This window comes from Hyaena hyaena, unplaced genomic scaffold (genome assembly GCF_003009895.1).
Source record: "Hyaena hyaena isolate Hyena2069 unplaced genomic scaffold, ASM300989v1 scaffold_65, whole genome shotgun sequence".
Classification (NCBI taxonomy): domain Eukaryota; kingdom Metazoa; phylum Chordata; class Mammalia; order Carnivora; family Hyaenidae; genus Hyaena; species Hyaena hyaena.
Window position 1 is genome coordinate 3,924,501 of NW_024080697.1, and position 19,546 is coordinate 3,944,046.

Here is a 19,546-nt window from a genome sequence, read left to right on the forward strand (position 1 = left end):
TTTTTGAGCTACTCTATAGGCAATGAGTAGAAGCATGTGGAGTGGGGGGAGAAGGGGTGGAAGAGAGGGGGGAGGAGGGAGAGAGTGAGATCACAGGTGCATCTTCCTTTCTTAATCAGAGTCCTAAATGTAGGAGGGACCTCAGCTGTTGCTGTGACTGGGAAGCTTTTTAGCCAAATCCAATTTCTTGTTCTTGAGTAGGTTGCTGGGCTTCTGTGGTATCAGATGCTTCAGGTCAGCAGAGAGAGAGAGAGAGAGAGAGAGAGAGTGTGTGTGTGTGTGTGTGTGTCCCCGTCCTATTAATTACTCTAGTACTTACTACTTGGGCCTGAGGAGGTAATGATTAATACTCTTTTCCTCCTTGTTTAAGAAGCAGAACCAGGGAGATACAGGTCTCTGCCAGGAAGAGCTCAAAATGTCAGCTTTGTTACTGATAGATGCTGGGCTGGAGCCTGTGTCTTGGGTTTGTGAGCAAGTGGGCTTGTTGAACTTTCACTCCTGAATTTGATGGACTTACCGTGCAGGCACCAACGTGGCAGGACGAGCCTCTCAAATGGAAGCCTGCCTCTTAGGGCACGGAGGGGCTGACTATCAGTGCCCTTTGGGTGTGTACAGATCCCGAAAAGTGAGGGGAGAGGAAGTGTTGGGCTGAGCATGACCTGTTTCCTTTCCCAGACCTACCAATCTGATTGGTGATTCCTCTTTCCACAGGAGAGGAAGGAGGGAGGGAGAGGGAGGAGAGAGGTCAGGAGCAGTGCACCTCAGTGGGGCTCCCATAAAACTTAGAGAGAGGAGGTTCACCAGCAGTAGTTACCTGCAGAAAGGAGGTAGCTGTTAGAACCTTTGTACCCATTAAATTCTGCTAACATTTATACCTGACCTTGTTTAGGGACACAGCTGCTTTGGGCTTGAGTATGGGATAACAATTTCAACATTACTGAAATCTGCATGTAGAGGGAAGGATCATATATGTCAACTTATAGAACCATGGCATGTGGTAGGGTGTTTTGGGGGAAAAGGATACTGGTGAGAGGAGTAGAGTAGCAGCTTAGGTGGGGGGATGACTCTATTTATAATTATGCCATTGACCTTGAGAAAGTTATCTTCAGCACCAGTTAGCTCAGGCCTCTAATGTACAGACAGAACTGAAGCTCCAGAGACATTGATGAGATTTCTTTAAGTGCCTCCCTCCCCACCCTGACCCTGCAGTTTTGTGGCACATCTTGGGCTTGGACTTGGACATCTAGATCTTGCGTGATCTCATGTTCTTTGCACTTCATATATACCTGGTTGCCTCTCTGTTTATCCACTTGCAACCTGGGGGAAAGCACTGAGTTGGATAGAAAGTGTGACCAAAGATGCCCCGTGCAGCCACTTTTGTCAACTAGCTGCCACGGCTGCGGTGCTTCTCCCCTGAGTCCATCCCCCCTGGTGTGGCCCTGCTGGGGTGGGTTTGGGAGACACAGAGGGGGAGGAAGAAGGGCCATAGAACCTCTTTATGGGAATTCCTTTTTTTTTTTTTTTTTTAAGTTTATTTATTTTTGAGAGACAGAGCTAGTGTGAGCAGGGGAGGGGCAGAGAGAGAGGGAGACAGAGACTCCCAAGGAGGCTCTGCACTGTCAGCACAGAGCTCATTGTGGGGCTGGAACTCACGAAACCGTGAGATCATGGCCTGAGCTGAAACCAAGAGTCAGATGCTTAACCGACTGAGCCACCGAGGCACACTGGGAATTCCTTTTTGTATTTAATCCGTCAACCAAAGAGTTAATTCAGCAAATATTTGGAATATGCATTTCCTAGTGGAGGGAAGCATAGATCCTCCATAGGAATCCGTGGATGCTAGCCCATTGCTTTGGGAAAGGGTTTCAACTGCCATTTTTGAGGATACGCATGCTACCAGCTTAGGGAAGGGATGATAACTCAAGAAGTGCTTTAACAATCTTGTTGCCCATCAGGGGGAACTGTAGCAGTGTCTGGCTCTTCAGGCATATTCTCTGAAACCTGGGGACTGTCCTGGCCAACGGGGACATGTCTTCACCATTCTTCCAGCCATCTGTAGTTTTAACAAACCTTAACGGAGCCTGCTCTCTGCCAGGGCTTGCATAAGCCTCAGCCTCAGAGGATGTAAAGGGAAATAAGACTTGACCTCTGCCCTCCAGTTGCTCACAGTCCAGTGGGGGAAGCAGGCATGAAATCACCAGTTGCAAAAAGATCGATTTGTCTTCATTCCAGCACTGGCTCCTGACAGCCGCTAACTCCCAGCCAAGGAGTGGGGAGTGGGGAGGGCAGGAGCCTTGCATGGGAGGGGCTCCTAACCCATCGTGGGGGGTGAGGGTAGAGTGTATACCTAGGAGGGCCTCCTCTGGTGTAGTGGGAGCTGCTTGTGCCACAGTTCCTCTGTGTGTGCACCGTCAACCTGGTGTGGAAGCTTTCTGGTGAGTTTTCATGTACCCTGTCCCCCAGGCCCCCTTTGGCTGCTTTCATTTCTCATCTTGGAACATTTGTCAGAGAGTATTCTATACAGAATAGGAGGAGAGAAATGGAATCCTTGCTGTCTTGGTGACTGGCTTTCTTGGAGTCTGTGATAATTTTTGCAGGAGCATGAGCTGCATTTAATTTGCTCTGCTTGGGTCATCTAAGGACCAGACCCGTGGAAGAGGGAGCCAGAGTTTTCAATGGCACCCAGTGCCTCCGTTTTTAGCTTTCTCTGTACCCAGACCTTTCTGAGTACTGCATTGAAAACCTGCAGAACTTTCTGCAGTGGCCCTGATTCAGGAAGAGTTCCATGGAAGTAGGAACTAGGGCCTTGGTATGGTCTGGGAAGAGATGTGGCAGTTCTCCTTCTATTTGTGGGGACCCTGGAGGGACACGTGGCTTGAGTCGGGCTTCTCCCTGGAGGTTGTGCTCGCCGTGTGGTGGTTTCTCTGTAGTTTCTAGGCAGGGCGTGCAAATGTCAGGCTGTTCTTGATTGCTCTAGATTTATCAGTGACCTATGAACCTGCATACCCCTTGTATTTTAATTTTTTTATTAAAAGAATTTTTTAAATGTTTATTCAGTTTTGAGAGAGACAGAGCATGGGTGGAGGAGGGACAAAGAGAGAGGGAGACACAGAATCCGAAGCAGGCTCCAGGCTCTGAGCTGTCAGCACAGAGCTGGACATGGGGCTTGAACTCACGAATGGTGAGATCATGACCTGAGCCGAAGTCGGGCACCTAACTATTAAGCCACCCAGGTGCCCCATCTTTGCATTTTTAAAAGCATGTGAAATGTATGAGACCTAAGGAAAGGCATAGAAAATAATTTAATGGTCACTCATATACTCATTGCACAATTTCAGAAATAATACCTTACCCATATGATTGTAGCCCCCTGGGTACTTCCCTGATTCCAGCCTTCCTCCTGCAAAACCAGAAGCAAGTACTATGTTGAATTCATTGGTTGGCCTTCCCATGTACTTCTTTGTAACCAACTATTCATGTATTTGTATGATATTTTTCATCCTATTGACTTTTTCCTTTACTTGATTTTGTTCTAAGCAAAACTGTAGGCTTGATAGACTAGCTGTCTCTTTTTATAGGCGTGTGCATTCCCAAATAAGAAGTCGCCCGCGTACTACCTGAAATTGCCGCTTATACCATCTTTTTGCACGCCATCGCTGGTGCCGGTCACCCTTGAAGAAACAGGCTGCAGTGTCTGTAGCAGATGTTGGGCCCAACTCTGGCTTGCAGTCTTCCTGGCCTCCATCCTTTCCTTGCTGGGTGTGGCCACTCTCTGTCCAGCTCTTCTCTCAGCTCACCCTATTTATCTCCTGGGACTGATTCAGACTTGAAGCTGCCTGATAGGATGGTATTTGCTGCTGTTCAGAAACAGTGATCTCTTTGTAGAGGCCACACTTGAAATGAAATAAAATAAGCCCTTGTGTTTCTGGTGTTGGGAGGCCATTGCCATGTGCTGGGCATCTCTCTGTACCAATCAGCGGAATTAATGGCATTAGCCAATTCCTCATTTGTGTGTGTCTGTACCTTTCTTGCCTTACACGGACTGCTCAGGCACACAGGGCTGGCTTCTTCCTGCCGCAGAGCTGATCACCTGCTGCTCCTGCTTCCTGGTTCTTGTGGGGTGGGTGGAGGAGGCCAGAGTGCCCTGCTCCTCAGGGATGGTGCTGTGTTGAGGTCAGCCTACACCAGACGGGGCAGGGGCTGGAGGAACGCCGGCTGGAGAAACTGCCCTTGCCCATCTCAGACCCCATCCCAGACTAGCCATGGCTGGGCTTCTCATTACTTTATTGCTTTTCCCACTGACTACCCCACACCGTTGCCTCTCCTGCCCTGGACTGCATGTTTCCACCACGACTCTGCTGTGTCTACCTATGCTGAATGTAGTACTGGGAAATGGGATGATGGTGTGTGATGGGGAATGGCATAAACCAGGACTCCTTACTGCAAAGGTAATTTAGTATTGCAGCGGGTTACCAAGGATGGCTGTGAAATCTGTATCTGGAAGGGCAGCTTTCCAGAAACAGAAGACATTCTATCTGTCTGTCATGGAGACGGGCATGTGACAGCTCACCGGTGGTTTCTAACTTGTCAGATGATCAGAGACTCCTGAGGAGCCTGGTAAAGTACAGATTCCTAGACTCTGTACCCTAAAGATTTGTTTCCAATGATTCTGGAGTGAGGCCTGGAAAGCTGTATTTTTAATGAGTTCCCTAGGCAGGCTTCTGATCTTAAGTACAAGCGTTCACATTGACTGAACCTTGTGGGACAGGCATTGCGCTAAGAGTTCTTTCTATCTTATCTCCTTTAACTTCACAACAATCTGAGGTAGATACTATTGTTATCATCCCCATTTTATAGATGAAGAAACAGAAGCACATATTAGGCCGCAGGGACTGTGAGGCCTCACTCCTACTGGCTCCGGTGGGATGCATTTCTTCTGCCTCAGCATCCGTGTCTCCAAAATGGGAATTGCTGGAATAGCAGGGGTAGATGGAAGGCTGTGAAATAACTAATAAAGTCGGTGGAAGGCTGTCTGCAGCTATCAGGTTGATGGAGACGCTTGTTAACCACACTAATAATCTAAGAGCCTGTTCTTGATTTCCCGCTTCTCACTGTCTTGGCCCCAAGCAGCTATTTTCTACCAAATTAAAATCCACTCAGCTCCCTTCCTGTCCCTGAATAAAAGTACCCTCAAAGCTCTTGCCTGTTACAGCAAGACTTTTTAATAGATTTTTCCTTGTAGAACCATGAGACATATGTCCAATTAGCAGAATAACTTCACTTAAATATACAAATAAACTGTTGACTGATAATGGTGCGACATATGTGAGGCTAATTTAAGGCAACGTGATTCGGAAGCTGGGGCACTGCCCCCTCCCTCACCCCCAGATCCCATGTCCCACGCTGTGTAGGATGAAAAGCATTGCCTCCATGCCCTGCCTGATCACAGTGCAGAGCACCCAAGCCACTCACCGTACATACAGCCCCTTATGTGGCGAATTTTAATTGAACACCTCCTATGGGCCAGGCACTGTGTGAGGTACGAGGTATACGGTGGTCTGTACTTGAGGGGATAAGAGCTATTTAACAACGATGGAAGACAGTCCTTTCCAGGAGGACAGGCATCTGTTCTATTTGCTGCTGTATCCTCGGCACTTAGAGCAGTGCTTGACACACAGTGGGCTCTTTTTAGTGAGTCAGTGAGTTAAGTAAACAAGATAAGGTTGGAAAAGGGATACACCGTGGTCATGGAATAAAAAGCGACCAAAGCCTGGCCAGGGCTCTCTTTTGGGGGTTTTCCAGTTGAAACTGGAAAGCCATGGAAGAAGAGCAGGGAGGGTATTGTTGGCAGAAGAGGCAGGGCGGGCTGCCTAATTTACAGGATTTAGTGCAAAATGGGACTTCGGGGTTCCGACTGGGGGTGGGGAAGTCAGTCTCCGCTCCCCGTGGCCCTGCAGCCCCAACACGCCATGAATGGGCAGCCCCCAAGAGATTGCTGCCTCAGTGCTGGGATGTGCTCAGGGTCTGGATCTGGTGTGGGGAGAGGAGCGCGGGGTGGGGGGTGCGGGTGGCGGGTGAGGGTCCCTGCTGAGTCTCCTGTTGAACTTGCTCTGGTGAATGTGGTCTAGGTTGGGGAGGGATATGCGTGACATGTGTATGAGTCTACCCTGCCTCGGCTTACACTCAGGCCCCCAGGGGGGACGGAGGGCAGTGGCAGGATGCGGATCTTCTCCACCGTGTGACATGATTGCCACGGTGAATGGAGAAGCACGCTGACTGTGGTGGTGTGGGGGAACTGTGTGCAGCCAGGGCACTGGGGGTGGGGTGGGGCGTGGACAGCCGAGAACTCACTCGGGGGAACTGGGGGAGGTGGGACTGTATGTGAGCTGAATCCCCCTGGCGCCTGCTGCTTTGTGCCATCTGGCTTCATTTGCAAAACACAAATTCAAAGATAAAATGAAGAATCACTAGCCAGCTACTGTATTGGTTTCCTATTGCTGCTATAACAAACTACCACAAATGTAGTGGCTTAAAATACTGCTTTATTCAGGGGCGCCTGGGTGGCTTAGTCGGTTGAGCGTCCGACTTTCGCTTAGGTCATGATCTCGCGTTTCGTGGCTTCGGGCCCCGCGTCGGGCTCTGTGCTGACTGCCAGCTCAGAGCCTGGAGCCTGTTTCAGTCTGTGAGTCCCTCTCTCTCTGACCCTCCCCTGCTCACGCTGTCTCTCTCTCTCCTAGAAATAAATAAAAAAACATAAAAAAAAAATACTGCTTTATTCCATTATCGTTCTGGAGGTCAGAAGTCTGAAAGGCTTCTCTCTGGACTAAAATGAATGCATCAGCAGGGCCGCCTTCCTTCTGGAGGCTCTTGGGGAGAACTCACTTGTTTTTCTCGCCTGCATTCCTTGGCTTATGGCCCCCATTTTCCATCTTCAAAGCTGGCAATACCCGGCCAAGTCCTTCTGCTGCTGCCGGCTCTCTGGGTCTCTTCTTCCACTTTCCTCCTCCACTGGAAAGAACCACCTAATAATCTGAGGTCGTCTCTCCATCTCAAGGTCAGCTATCAGCAACCTTAACTTCATCTGCAACCTTACCTCCCCTTTGCCACATCGGGTAATATGGTCCCATGTTTCAGCAAGTAGGTGGTGGACATCTCTGTTGGGGTGCAGGCAGTATTTTGTCTTCCACATTAAATCACGAGTGTGGGGTCCTTCCAAGTGTGGCTGCACTGGTCATGTGCCCCTGAAGCTGGCCTTCGGAAGAGAAGATTGCAAGCCTAAAAGCCCTGAGATGGGAATGAGCTTGGCTTGTTCAAGGCTCTGAAAGGAGGCCAGTGGGAATGAGTAGAGTGAATCACAGGACGTGTGGTACGAAATGAAGTGGGGGAGGTCGGCTTGGGCGAAAAACACAGGGCTCCTCGGCCACAATGAAGGGTTAAGAACAGCAGGCAAGTTAGGATCTGTCTTTGAATCTTAAAAAAAATATATATAGGAAAATTCAAATACAATTAAAAAGTAGAAAATATGATGAACTCTGGCACCTAGATCTAAAATATATTGCTATAATTCTTTTACTTATTAGGTTTTTTTTCTGCTGAAGAATTTTAAATTGCACAAATCATGCCATTTCACCTGTAATTTCCATGTGTATCTGTAATGGCTGATGTTTTCTAAGTATTCCCCTCATTATCACAGTGCATGAAATTAGCAAGAGTTCTTTAATTTCTTCTAATTCCTATACGTGTTATGTTGTCCCCCCAGATGCCCCTACCATTGACCTTCACATTGCACCTGTGCTTTGTGTGCGTTCCCCCTTTCTGAGGTTAGAGTGAGGCCTCCTTCCCTGTACTGAGGATCTTTGTTTTCTTTTCCTTGCTACCAGCCCCCAAGATCTCAAGGCTAAAAGACTCCTGTCCGCCACCCAAGCCCATGGCCTGAGCAGGGATGATTGGGAAGGGAGGGAAGCAGGCTGGCTGGATATGTTATTCTGCTTGTCGCCTAACATTTGTTTTTCTTGTCTGTAATTGCCATTCCAGAAATGCCCTCACTCTTCTAGCCACAGAGCAACTGTTGAGAACAAATTAATTATGCATCTTCTCAGTGTATGTGATTAAGGGGCAGATGGAGGGAAGGGATCTCTTCAGTTTTGCTGGCAACTAGGTTCCCAAATGGATGCTTTCCAGACCAAAGAGTGCATGTCCTGAGCTCCTGTGGGCATCTGGACTTGTCTGTGTGGTGACAGGCTTGCTAACTGGCAGGCAGAGTCACAAGTTGCCAGTAATAATATTATTAATCCCTTAAATTTGCAGTACATTCACTGTTTGCTGAGGGTTTGCTCACTCACATCAGCTCATTTGTTGGGATTTCAGGGATGCTGGAACAACTTTCTTTGCTTAATACCTCCCTAAATCATTGCTGATGCTTGTAATTCCACCATTAGAGATTAATTCCTTTGGCCTAAAACTCTGTTCCTATTAAAATGCAAGTATCCTTGGCAGCTGTGATGCATGTTTTATTCATTAAGCCTTCTCAGCCACTAGCAGCTGCCCTCCCCAAATGCCCCCTCCTACAACTTTCTTTTTAGGATGGCCTTCTCTGAAACAGAACCTATATTTGGAATGTATCCCATTCCATAGAACTCTGCTCTCAGTTCTGAGGCTGGAAAAACAGGTAAAGAAACTCCTGCCAAGGAGGCAATGACAGATAATTTCCCATGTTATCACCTCTAGTGTGTATTTGCGTTTTACCTGGAACTTTCTGGAAACACAGTGCTTAATGCAAAGGAACCTGTGTCCCTTTATCCTATCATGTCATCCTGCCATGGCCTAGGAGCTCCTCTTTATCAGGCTCCCTTACAAGAGCAGAGGAAAGGGGCCTGGGAGAGGAAAGGGGCCCTTCACATGGAGAGCAGGTCCAGTCTGTGTAATACCAATCAGGCATTGGCTTGGGGCATTGTTCATCCAGACGATGAAGGAAGTAGAGTTGGCCACACGTAACATCATGTGCATTTTGCAGAAGGAAGATTGAGGTGTAATGATGGTGATCTGGTTGCAGTGGGACTAGAGTTTTGCCTTTAGAACCCCAGTGACAGAGCTGTAGGCTTCGAGAAGACACCTTAGAAACAATCTAGCTCTGGGAAAGCACACGCATTTCATTTGCCAACCCCAGGGTAGAGAATGAGTGTGTCTTCGCCAGGGCTCAGTGACCGTGTGTGGGGGTCGGTCAGTGATGTCTGACGTGTGCCGTGGGTTTGGTGAGGGGGGAGACGTGTGTGCCACCCACGCTATTGCTGCTTCTGCCCAACCTCTCGTTTTACAAACAAGCCAGCTGAGGCCCAGAAAGCTGGGAGCACGTGTTCAGGGCTTGTCCAGCAGGGGCAGTAAGTTAAGGGGGGCAGAACTGGTCCAGAATTCAGGTTTCTTGAGTTCCGGTTCGGAACCTTTACTTCTAATGGAGTCAGGTATTCTAACAGGCATTTCGCTGTTGCTAAAGAGCATTGCAGCCTTGAGGCCACACTACCTGGGTTCACATCCCAGCTCTGCCACTAGGTAGCTACGTGCCCTTGGCCGCGTGATGTAACTTTTTTCAGCCATTGCTGCTTCATCTGTAAAATAGGTGATAATACTTGTACCCACCTTACAGGATGGTCACGGAGTGAAATAAGATAACACACATATAAAATGTTTAGATGAGGGTCTAACGCATAGTAAACTCTAAGTAAATGTTAGTAACTTAATTTAAGCATTAAGTTATATTTTATTGTCCTTTTAGATTCTTGCTGGATAGGGACACAGAATCTTCCCATAGTCACCCCCTCTGCAGAATTGCTCAGAACCGCCCCCCCATCCCCCTACCTGCTTCTCGTCCTTCCCAATTGAATGCTCTGCGATCTTCCGGTGAAGTAATCCTAGAATTTGTAACTTGGTGATGAAAATTCCTACAACCAATAATCAGGTGTGACATGGTGCCAGGTCTGTCAATGCCTGCACTTCTGGGCATCCTACTTCACACTTCACAAAAGTGTGTTTTGGTTTTGGACCTGTGGCAAAATCCTGGAGGCCTGCTGTGGTTCTCCAAAGGCCAGCCGCCACATGGGGTCTTGGTGACCATTTTGCCTGGTCTCTCCTATGATCGGAATGTTGCTATAGCCTCTCCTCAGACAGTCCCTGCTCCCCTGGGCCAGTGTGTTCCTAGTCTGCAGACTGGGCATCTGTGCCCAGCTGGTGCCGCCCCATCCCTCACACCCCTTTCTCCCGTGGGCTTAGATGGCATGGCCCAGTCCAAACCCAGACCCAAAAGCTGTGCTGTGGTTACTTCCATGCCATAGCCTAGCTGCGCAGGCTGTCGGTAGTGGTTCCCTTTGGGTGGCCTTAATGGGGAGGCCTGGCCAGTTGGAAGAGCCCAGGATCGTCCTGGGAGGCTTGCCAGGGGTGACTCCTGCAGAATGAATGGTCTGTCCCCAGCATTGTTGGACCTCGCCTCCTGGTAGAGTGGCGTTTCCTGGACGGCAGCAGTGTCCAGGGCTCCCCTGGAGACTTTAGGGCATGGGAATGGCAGCGCTGGGGAGGGCTGTCTGGGTGCTGTGTGGTGATGGGTGTGTGGCTTCTGTTGAATGAATCATCACTGAGTTCAGTCTTGCCTGGTTGCAGAGAAAAAAACCTCTGCTGCGGACCCTTAAGGAGGCCTTCTTGGGGTCTGTCATCTGCTCCCTGGGAAAGGGATGAGGGCTATGGGAAGGAGGCTGCCCTCCTTGGAAGACAGCCCCAGCATCGACCCTCACATTTGGAAGCTCTGTTGCCCTGGGCCTTGCCCCTTGGGCCGCAGCCTGTTGTGGTTGCAACCTGGCCATGTGTGTGGGTGCCACTCGGCTTTTTGTCCTCTAGGCCTAGAGCAGAGCCTACGATCGTAGCCTCAGAGGTGCAGTGTGTGCCGGGCCTGGCTTTGTCCCAGGGAGGTGCAGGCGAACGGAGGGGCTGAGCCACACTGGGGATGGAACTTTGGGCTCTGCCGTTAGTTCTGTGATGGGGGAGGTGGCAGCTGCATCTGTAAGAAAGAGGGGCTGGCAGCTGGCGGGGAAGAGGGAAGCAGGGGCCACGCTGGGATTGGGAGGAGGCGGGGGAGGGGGAGAGAGGCCTGGGTCCAGGCTGAGGGTTTTGACAGGTGAAAAGAAGTGAGGTGCAGTGAGACTGTGGAGTGTCCTGTGCAAAGGCCAGGATGCAGAGGGTGGTGTAGGGCATTACCGATCACTGGGTTGGGGGATAGCTGATGGGGGAGGGCAAGAGAACGAAGCTGGCTGGCATCTGGACTGCCTTGTGCTGGGCCTGCTTGGCCCAGGTAGGAGTTTGCATTTCATACTGAAGGCCCTGGAGCCTTTTGGAGAGTTACCAGTACAGGTCGTCCTCCTTACCCAGTGTGGCCCGTGTCCTGACCCTTCCCAGGCCCGCCTCCTGCACAAGCTGGTGGCCTTGTCCAGTTGCCACACTGAGACCTTATGCCTCTTGGGCCTTGCTCCCTTCCTCCTCTCGGTAGTTCCCTGATTTCTGTACAACTGGTGCTTTCCAGGCCTTTGTGTGTGCATGAATTTGTTCTGGTCTTCGTGTCATAGTGGGCTTACTGGAACAGCTCCTGGGAGCCCAGACCTGGCCAGACCCTGTGGTGGCCTGGCTGTGGGAAATAGCTGAGGCTCAGTGAGGGCTGAGAGATGGGGGTCTGTGAGCACGTGGGGAGGGCACCACTGAGGGCCCATAGCAGGCACTGGCTGCCTGGAGTTTCCTTCTAATCCATGAGGAATATTTAACAGTGTGCTTGGGGGGCAGCAGAGTTGAGTAGAAGGAGACGGGCTTTGGAATTGTACAACAGTGACCCAAACCCTGGACGTCAAACTTACTGGTTCAGTAACCCCTGCAAGTCCCCTGTTTTGAGCCTCAGTTTCCTCATCTGTACAATGGGGAGAATGTACGCCCCCTGCCTCCCCTTTCAAGGGCTCTTACCTGGATCAGGTGAGGTAATGTGTGTGAAAGGTTTCATGCACTGTAAAGGACTGTGCCTTTACTGCTGAGGACCATTAGTATGGTATGTGGGGTGAACAAGATTTTGTTGCTTAGCAGCTTATAGTCTATGCTGGGGCAGTGAATCAATAATTCAAACAAAAAGTAATGATTATGGAGAAGAGCTTGTGAAAATTATAAATCAAGGACCTATTTGTGCTTGCATTATGCTGACAGGTCATTTGGCACCTTAAATTTGATCCTCATTTTAATATGAAATTACTAGATGTTAGTAAAACATAAGATGATAAGACACTCGTACGTACTTAGATGTTCACAACGTTTATCACCTGTAATGAGTACGATAAATTGAAGACAGGAATTTTTTTGTCTCAGAGACTTAGGACTTCATATATACGTGAAGTGTGACTAAAAAAATATAATTGAGTTACAAAATATAAAACAATGTTCTAGAGTTAGTAGTGGACAGTTGTATAACTTATTGGATATAGTAAAAAACATTGTACTGTATAGTTTAATGGTGAATTTTATGATATGTGAATTATTTCTTAATTTAAAAATAGAAAGTATTTATTAAAGCAATAATTATTAACAAATACAGAGATTCAAGAAACAGTTACCTATAATTTTACCAAATTAAAAAACATTATGACTTTTATATACCTTCTAATACTGTTCTGTTACATCCACAGTGTTCTATCAATATCATGAACTGTTTTTCTCAATGTGTTATCCTTAGTATTTTCTATGTTGTCCTATAGTCCATTTAAAATAACGATTTAAGTCACTGTGTGACTGTTACATGATTTACTTAGCTTTTCCATTTTCCCACTTTCAGGGTGCATATACATATGCTTTTCTATTCTAACCAACACTGTGCTGAACATCTTTGTACATGGACTATTTTCCATGTCTTAGATTAATTTCTTAGGAGAAATTTCTAAAGTGATAAATATGAATCAAAACACTGCTGAGAGAAATTTTTAAAAAGACTTAATAAATGGAGAGGTGTGTATTATGTTCATGGGTAGGAAAAGTCAATATTGCAAAGATGTCCATTCTCCCCAAATACATCTATAGATTCATGGGAATCCCAATCAAAATCCTACCAGGGTTTTTTGGGTATAAATTGACAAGCTCATTCTAAAGTTTATATGGGAATGCAGAGGTTTTTGAGTCAGTGCTGAAAAATAACACTGAAAAAGAAGAACAAAGTTAGAGGGCAAATACTATTTGAAGACTTACTATAAACCTGTAGTAATCAAGACAGTGTGATATTGGTGTAAATACAGACAAATGATCAATGGAACAGACTAGAGAGTCCAGAAATAGACCCATACATATATGAACAATTAATTTTTCACAGTGGTACAAAGGCAAGTCAGTGTAGAAAGATTGATTTTTCCAGCAAACAGTGCTGGAACGATTAGATACTCCTATGCCGAATTGAACTTTGATCCATACCTCCTACTACATATGAAAACTGATTCCATATAGATCACATACCCAGATGTAAAAACCTAAAACTATAAAAACTCTAGAAGAAAGCATAGAAAAAGGCTGTAGTTTGGATAGGCAAAGATTTCTTAGGTGCACAACACCAAAAGCATGATTCATAAAAGAAAAAGTGGTGAATTTTACTTAATCAAAATGAAAAATGACTTCTTTTTGGAAGATGTTGTTAAGAGAAAGGAAAGACAAGCTGTGGACTGGGAGAAAATATATGCAAATCATATATCTGATAAAATGCTGTGTATGGAATATATGAAGAATTCCTGTAATTCAGTTATTTAAAAAAAAACCAATTAAAAAAAGCAGACAAGAGATTTGGACAGACATTTGACCAGAGAAGATGTAGAGATGGCAGATAAACACATGAAAAGATGCTCAACACCCTTAGTCTCAGGAAAACACAAATTTAAACCATAATGAAATACCATTACACATGTATGAGAATGACCAAAATGAGAAAGACTTCTCACACCAAGCATTGGGAGGATGTGGAGGAGCTCTCCTACACTATGGTGGAAATGTAAAATGGCACAACCACTTTAGAAAACAGTGTAATTTCTTAAAAAGTTAAACATATACGTGTCACACAATTTGACTGTTGCATTTCTAAGTATTGGCCCACGAGAAATGAAAGCATATGTCTGTGCAGAGATTTGTACATGAATGTTTATAGCAGCTTTATTGGTACTCCCAAACTGCAAACGACCCAAATGTTCATCAGTACACGAATGAATAAAGAAGTTTGGTCCATTCACACAGTAGAATACTACTCAGTAAGAAAAATGCAATAAATTGTTGATATATGCAGCAACAAAATGGATATCAAAAAATTATGTTGAGTGAAAAAGTCTAGACCAAAGAAAAAAGTTTGTGCTGTGTGATTTCATTTGTATAAAACTTAAAATTCTTGACTGTGTTGACAGAAAGCAGAGTAGTGGTTGTCTGGAGATGGAAGGTATATAGAGGGATGGAGCTTGACAAAGGGACACCGGGAACTTTTGGGGACTGATGGATATGCTTACTTCCTTGATTATGGTGATGGTTTCGTGGATGTATACATATACCAAAAAATATCAGATTGTACATGTGTAGTTTATCGTGGGTTGGAATATCTCAGGGAGGCTGTTAAAACAAACAATGCTAGTAATGGATTGTGATCTGTTGAGAAAAGTAGACCTCCTTGAATCCAAGCGCACAAAAACAAACAGATGAATAAATGGAGAATATTAAGAACTGGTTATTTCTAAAATTTGGTAGTGCTTCCTTGCATAATACTTAGTTATCAAGATAAAACAAGTAACTTTAAGTGAGGAAGCCAGGTGGATAGCAATCTTAATGAAGTGATCAAAATTAACATTGCCTGTAGGATGACAAATCAAAATTGTGCACCACCTGATAGGATATAAAGAAAACAGAGCCTTTTATTAAATTATTGGATTTGATTAGCTAATATTTTTAAAAAGTATTTTTACACCTATGTTCACAATATACATTGGTCTATAGCTTCCCCCCCCCCCCGCCTTGTATTTAATGTCTGTCTTTGATTTTGGGGTACTGAATAGAATAGAATATATTCTCATAGAATGAGTTGGGAAGTATTCTGTCTTCAGTTTTCTGGAAGAGTTTGAGTGAAATGGTAATATTTCTTGCTTAAATGCTTGGTAGAATTCAACTGTGATACCATCCTGGATAGAAATTTTCTTGTCTGATATAAACAAAGCCATTCCAACTTGATTTTAATTAGTGTTGGCATGGTATATATTTTCCCATCCTTGTACATTTAACCTGTTGATATTTTTATTATTTCTTACAGGCAACATATACTCAAGTCTTTCTTTTTTATCGAAATTGACAATCTCTGGCTTTTAAACTGGGGTGTTTAGAACATTTATATTTAATGGATTATTGGTAGGGTTAGATTTATGTCTTTCATCTTGTTATTTGTTTTATCTTTGTTAGCTCTTTATTTCTTGTTTTCTCTGCCTTCTTTTAGACTGGATATTTTTTTATGGTTCTATTTAATTTATTTTGTTGGGTTTTTTTGTTACTTTAGTGATCGTGTCAGTTTACAGCATACTTTTTTTATTAAAAATTTTTAACATTTATTTTTGAGAGACAGACAGACATACACACACACACACACACACACACACACACACACACACGAGTGTGAGTCGGGGAGGGGCAGAGAGAGAGGGAGACACAGAATCTGAAGCAGGCTTCAGGCTCTGTGCTCTCAGAACAGAGCCGTACATGAGACTTGAACCCATGAACACAAGATCATGACCTGAGCCAAAGCTGGACGCTCAACCAACTGAACCACCAGGTGCCCCTGCAGTATACATTTTTAATTCTTCACATTCTGCATTCAAGTGACATTATACCACTTCACAGAGTATAAAATCTTATAATAGTATACTTTCATTTCTTTTTTCCTAACTTTTTGCTATTGATGAAATACATTATGCTTTTACATATGTTGTAAACTCCACATTACTTTATTATTTTTGTTTAAGCAATTATTTACTTATTAAAGAGTTACAGAGCATTAGATAAGATTCTTGTGTATCTATCTACGAAGTTACCATTTCTAGTCTCTTTTCCTTCATAGATCCATATTTCCCTCTTGTATCATTTTCCTTCTATCTGAAGGATGTCCTTTAACATTTTTTGCTATACAGGGATGAATGCTCTGAGCTTTTATATATGCCTGAGAGAGCTTTCATTTTACCTTTGTTTTTAGTGGGTATAGAATTCTGGGTTTTCTTTCACTGCTTTCAGAGATGTTGCTCTACTAACTTCTGCTTGTATCTTTGCCAGAGAGAAATCTACTGTCATTCTTATGTTTGTTTTTCTGTCCATAATGTGTCTTTTTCTCTGGATACTTTTAAGATTTTTCTCTTCTACTGATTTTGAACAATTTCATTATGTAGTTTTCTTCATGTTTTTTATGTTTAGGACTTTTGGAGATTCTTTGTTGGTTTATAGTTTTTTTAGAAAATCAAATTTGAAAAACTTTCAGCCATTATTTCTTCGTATATATATTTTTCTACCCTCTCCTATCTCCTCTCCTTTGAGGACTCCCAACTACATGTTTACTGGGCTGCTTTCATTTGTCCCATAGATCAATGATATTCTTTCTATTTTTAAAAATTTCTTTTTTCTTTGTGTATTTTTTATAAATATATTTTTTTCAGGGGCGCTTAGTGGCTCAGTTGGTTAAGTGTCCGACTCTTGATTTTGGCTCAGGTCATGATCTTAACAGTTCATGAGATCAAGCCACACGTTGGGCTTGGCGCTGACGGCAAGGAGCCTTCTCTCTCGCTCTCACAAGTGGAAGATGGGCAGAGATCCACAGAGAGAGAGGGAAAGAAAGAATCCCAAGTAGGTTCCATGCTGTCAGTGCAGAGCCTGACATTGGGCTTGATCTCATGAACCATGAGATCATTACTTAAGGCATAATCAAGAGTTGCTTAAATTACTGAGCCATCCATGTGCCCCTGTGTATTTTGTTTGAAATAGTTTCTGTTGCTAGGGCCTCAAGTTCACTAATGTTTTTTTCTACCATGTCTAATCTATCTTTAATCTCATCCACACATTTTATATGTCACACATTAAAGTTTCATCTCTAGAATTTTCTTTTGGATCTCACTCTGTTTTTTAAAAAATAGTTTTTGTGTCTGCTTAAGTTTTGAACATATGAAATTCAATTATAACTGATTTTAATGTACTTCTCTACTAATTCTAATATAGGTTTCACTTTTGATTTTTTAAAATTATATTTTATTAGCTTTTTTTTAGTTTTGAGTTTATTTTTTTGTTCAATTCTTTTTTTCTTCAAATTTTTATTTAAATTCTAGTTAACATACAGTGCAATATTGGTTTCAGAAGTAGATTCAGTGGTTCATCACTTACATATAACACCCCAGTGCTCATCATAACAAGTGACCTCCTTAATACCCATCACCTATCTAGCCCATTCCTCACCCACCTCCCTCCATCAACCCTCAGTTTGTTCTCTATCATTAAGAGTCTCTTTTGGTTTGTTTCCCTCTCTCTTCCCCACCCCCTGTTCCCATATGCTCATCTTTTTTGTTTCTTAAATTCCACCTATGAGTGAAATCCAATGGTATTTGTCTTTCTCTGATTTATTTTGCTTAGCATAATACACTGTGGCTCTATCTATGTCATTGCAAAAAGCAAGATTTTATTCTTTTTGATGGCTGAGTAATATTCCGTTGTACACACACACACACACACACACACACACACACACAAACACACATATGCGCCACATCTTCTTTATCCATTTGTCAGTTGATGGACTTTGGAGCTCTTTCCATAATTTGGCTATTGCTGATAGTGCTGCTATAAACATTGGGGGGCATGTACCCCTTCAAATATGTATTTTTGTATCCTTTGGGTAAATACCTAGTAGTGTAATCGCTGGGCTGTAGGGTAGTTCTGTTTTTATTTTTTATTTTTTTTTAATGTTTTATTTATTTCTGAGAGAGAGAGAAAGAGACAGACAGACAGGGAGAAAGAGAGACAGCATGAGCAAGGGAGGGTCAGAGAGAGAGAGGGAGACACAGAATCTGAAGCAGGCTCCAGGCTCTGAGCTAGCTGCCTGCACAGAGCCTGACGCGGGGCTCGAGCCCATGAGCTGTGAGATCACGACCTGAGCTGAAGTTGGATGCTTAACTGACTGAGCCACCCAGGCGCCCCGGGTAGTTCTATTTTTAACTTTTTGAGGAACCTCCATACTGTTTTCCGGAGTGGCTGCACAGTTTGCATTCCCAGCAACAGTGCAACAGGGCTCCCCTTTCTCCACATCTTGCCAGCATCTGTTGTTTCTTGTTTTGTCAATTTTAGCCATTCTCACAGGTGTGAGGTGGTATCTCATTGTGTTTTTCACTTGTATTTCCCTGATGATGGGTGATATTGAGCATCTTGTCATGTGTCTGTTAGCCATCTGGATGTGTTCTTTGAAAAAACTGTCTATTCATGTTTTCTGCCCATTTCTTAATGGGATTATTTGATTTTTGGGTGTTGAGTTTGATAAGTTCTTTATAGATTTTGGATACTAACCCTTTTTCCCATAAGTCATTTGCAATTCTCCCATTCTGTAGGCTGCCTTTTCATTTTGTTGATTATTTCATTTGCTATGTAGAAGCTTTCAATCTTGATTAAGTCCCAGTAGTTCATGTTTGCTTTTGTTTCTGTTGCCTCTGGTGTTATGTCTAGCAGGAAGTTGCTATAGCCAAAGTCAAACAGATTGTTGCTTCTGTCCTTTAGGGTTTTGATGGTTTCCTTACTCACATTTAGGTCTTTCATCCATTTGAAATTTATTTTTGTGTATTATGTAAGAAAGTGGTCCAGTTTCATTCTTCTGCATGTTGCTGCCCAGTTTTCCCAACACCATTTGTTGAAGAGACTGTCTTATTTCCATTGGATATTCTTTCCTACTTTGTCAAATATGAGTTGGCCTTATAGTTGTGGGTTCATTTCTGCGTTTCTATTCTGTTGCATTGATCTATATGTATGTTTTTGTGCCTGTACCATACCGTCTTGCTGCCTCCAGCTTTGAAATATCGTTTGAAGTCTAGAATCATGATGCCTCCAGCTTCACTTTTCTTTTTCAGGATTACTTTGGCCATCCAGGGTATTTTGTAGTTCCATACAAATTTTAAGATTGTTCTAGCTGTGGAAAGAATGCTGGTGGTATTTTGATGGTGGTTGCATTAAATATGTAGATTGCTTTGAGTAGTATAGACATTTGTTCTTTTACTCCATGAACATGGAATGTTTTGCCATTTCTTTGTGTCCTCTTTAATTTCTTTCAGAAGCGTTCCATAGTTTTCAAAGTTTAGATTTTTTACCTCTTTGGTTAGGTTTATTCCTAGGTATCTTATGGTTTTTGGTGTAATTGTAAATGGGATTGATTCCTTTTTCTGCTGCTTCATTATTGGTGTATAGAAATGCAACAGACTTCTGTACATTGATATATCCTGCGACTTTGCTGAATTTA

At 44.1% G+C, this 19,546-nt stretch overlaps 1 protein-coding gene across 3 annotated transcripts in view; it reads left to right on the forward strand.

Annotated features, from left to right (window-relative positions):
* The window catches only part of ADCK1 (aarF domain containing kinase 1), a 117,949-nt gene that overhangs the window by 21,643 nt on the left and 76,760 nt on the right, over positions 1 to 19,546 (forward strand). Inside the window, exon 1 of one of the 3 annotated variants that reach the window (XM_039232362.1) lies at positions 2,355 to 2,435. The exons of the other annotated variants lie outside the window; for them this stretch is intronic. The gene's annotated coding sequence lies outside the window, so the exon portion shown is untranslated. Of the gene's footprint in view, positions 1 to 2,354; positions 2,436 to 19,546 lie in introns of those variants that run through there. 3 annotated transcript variants of the gene reach the window in all.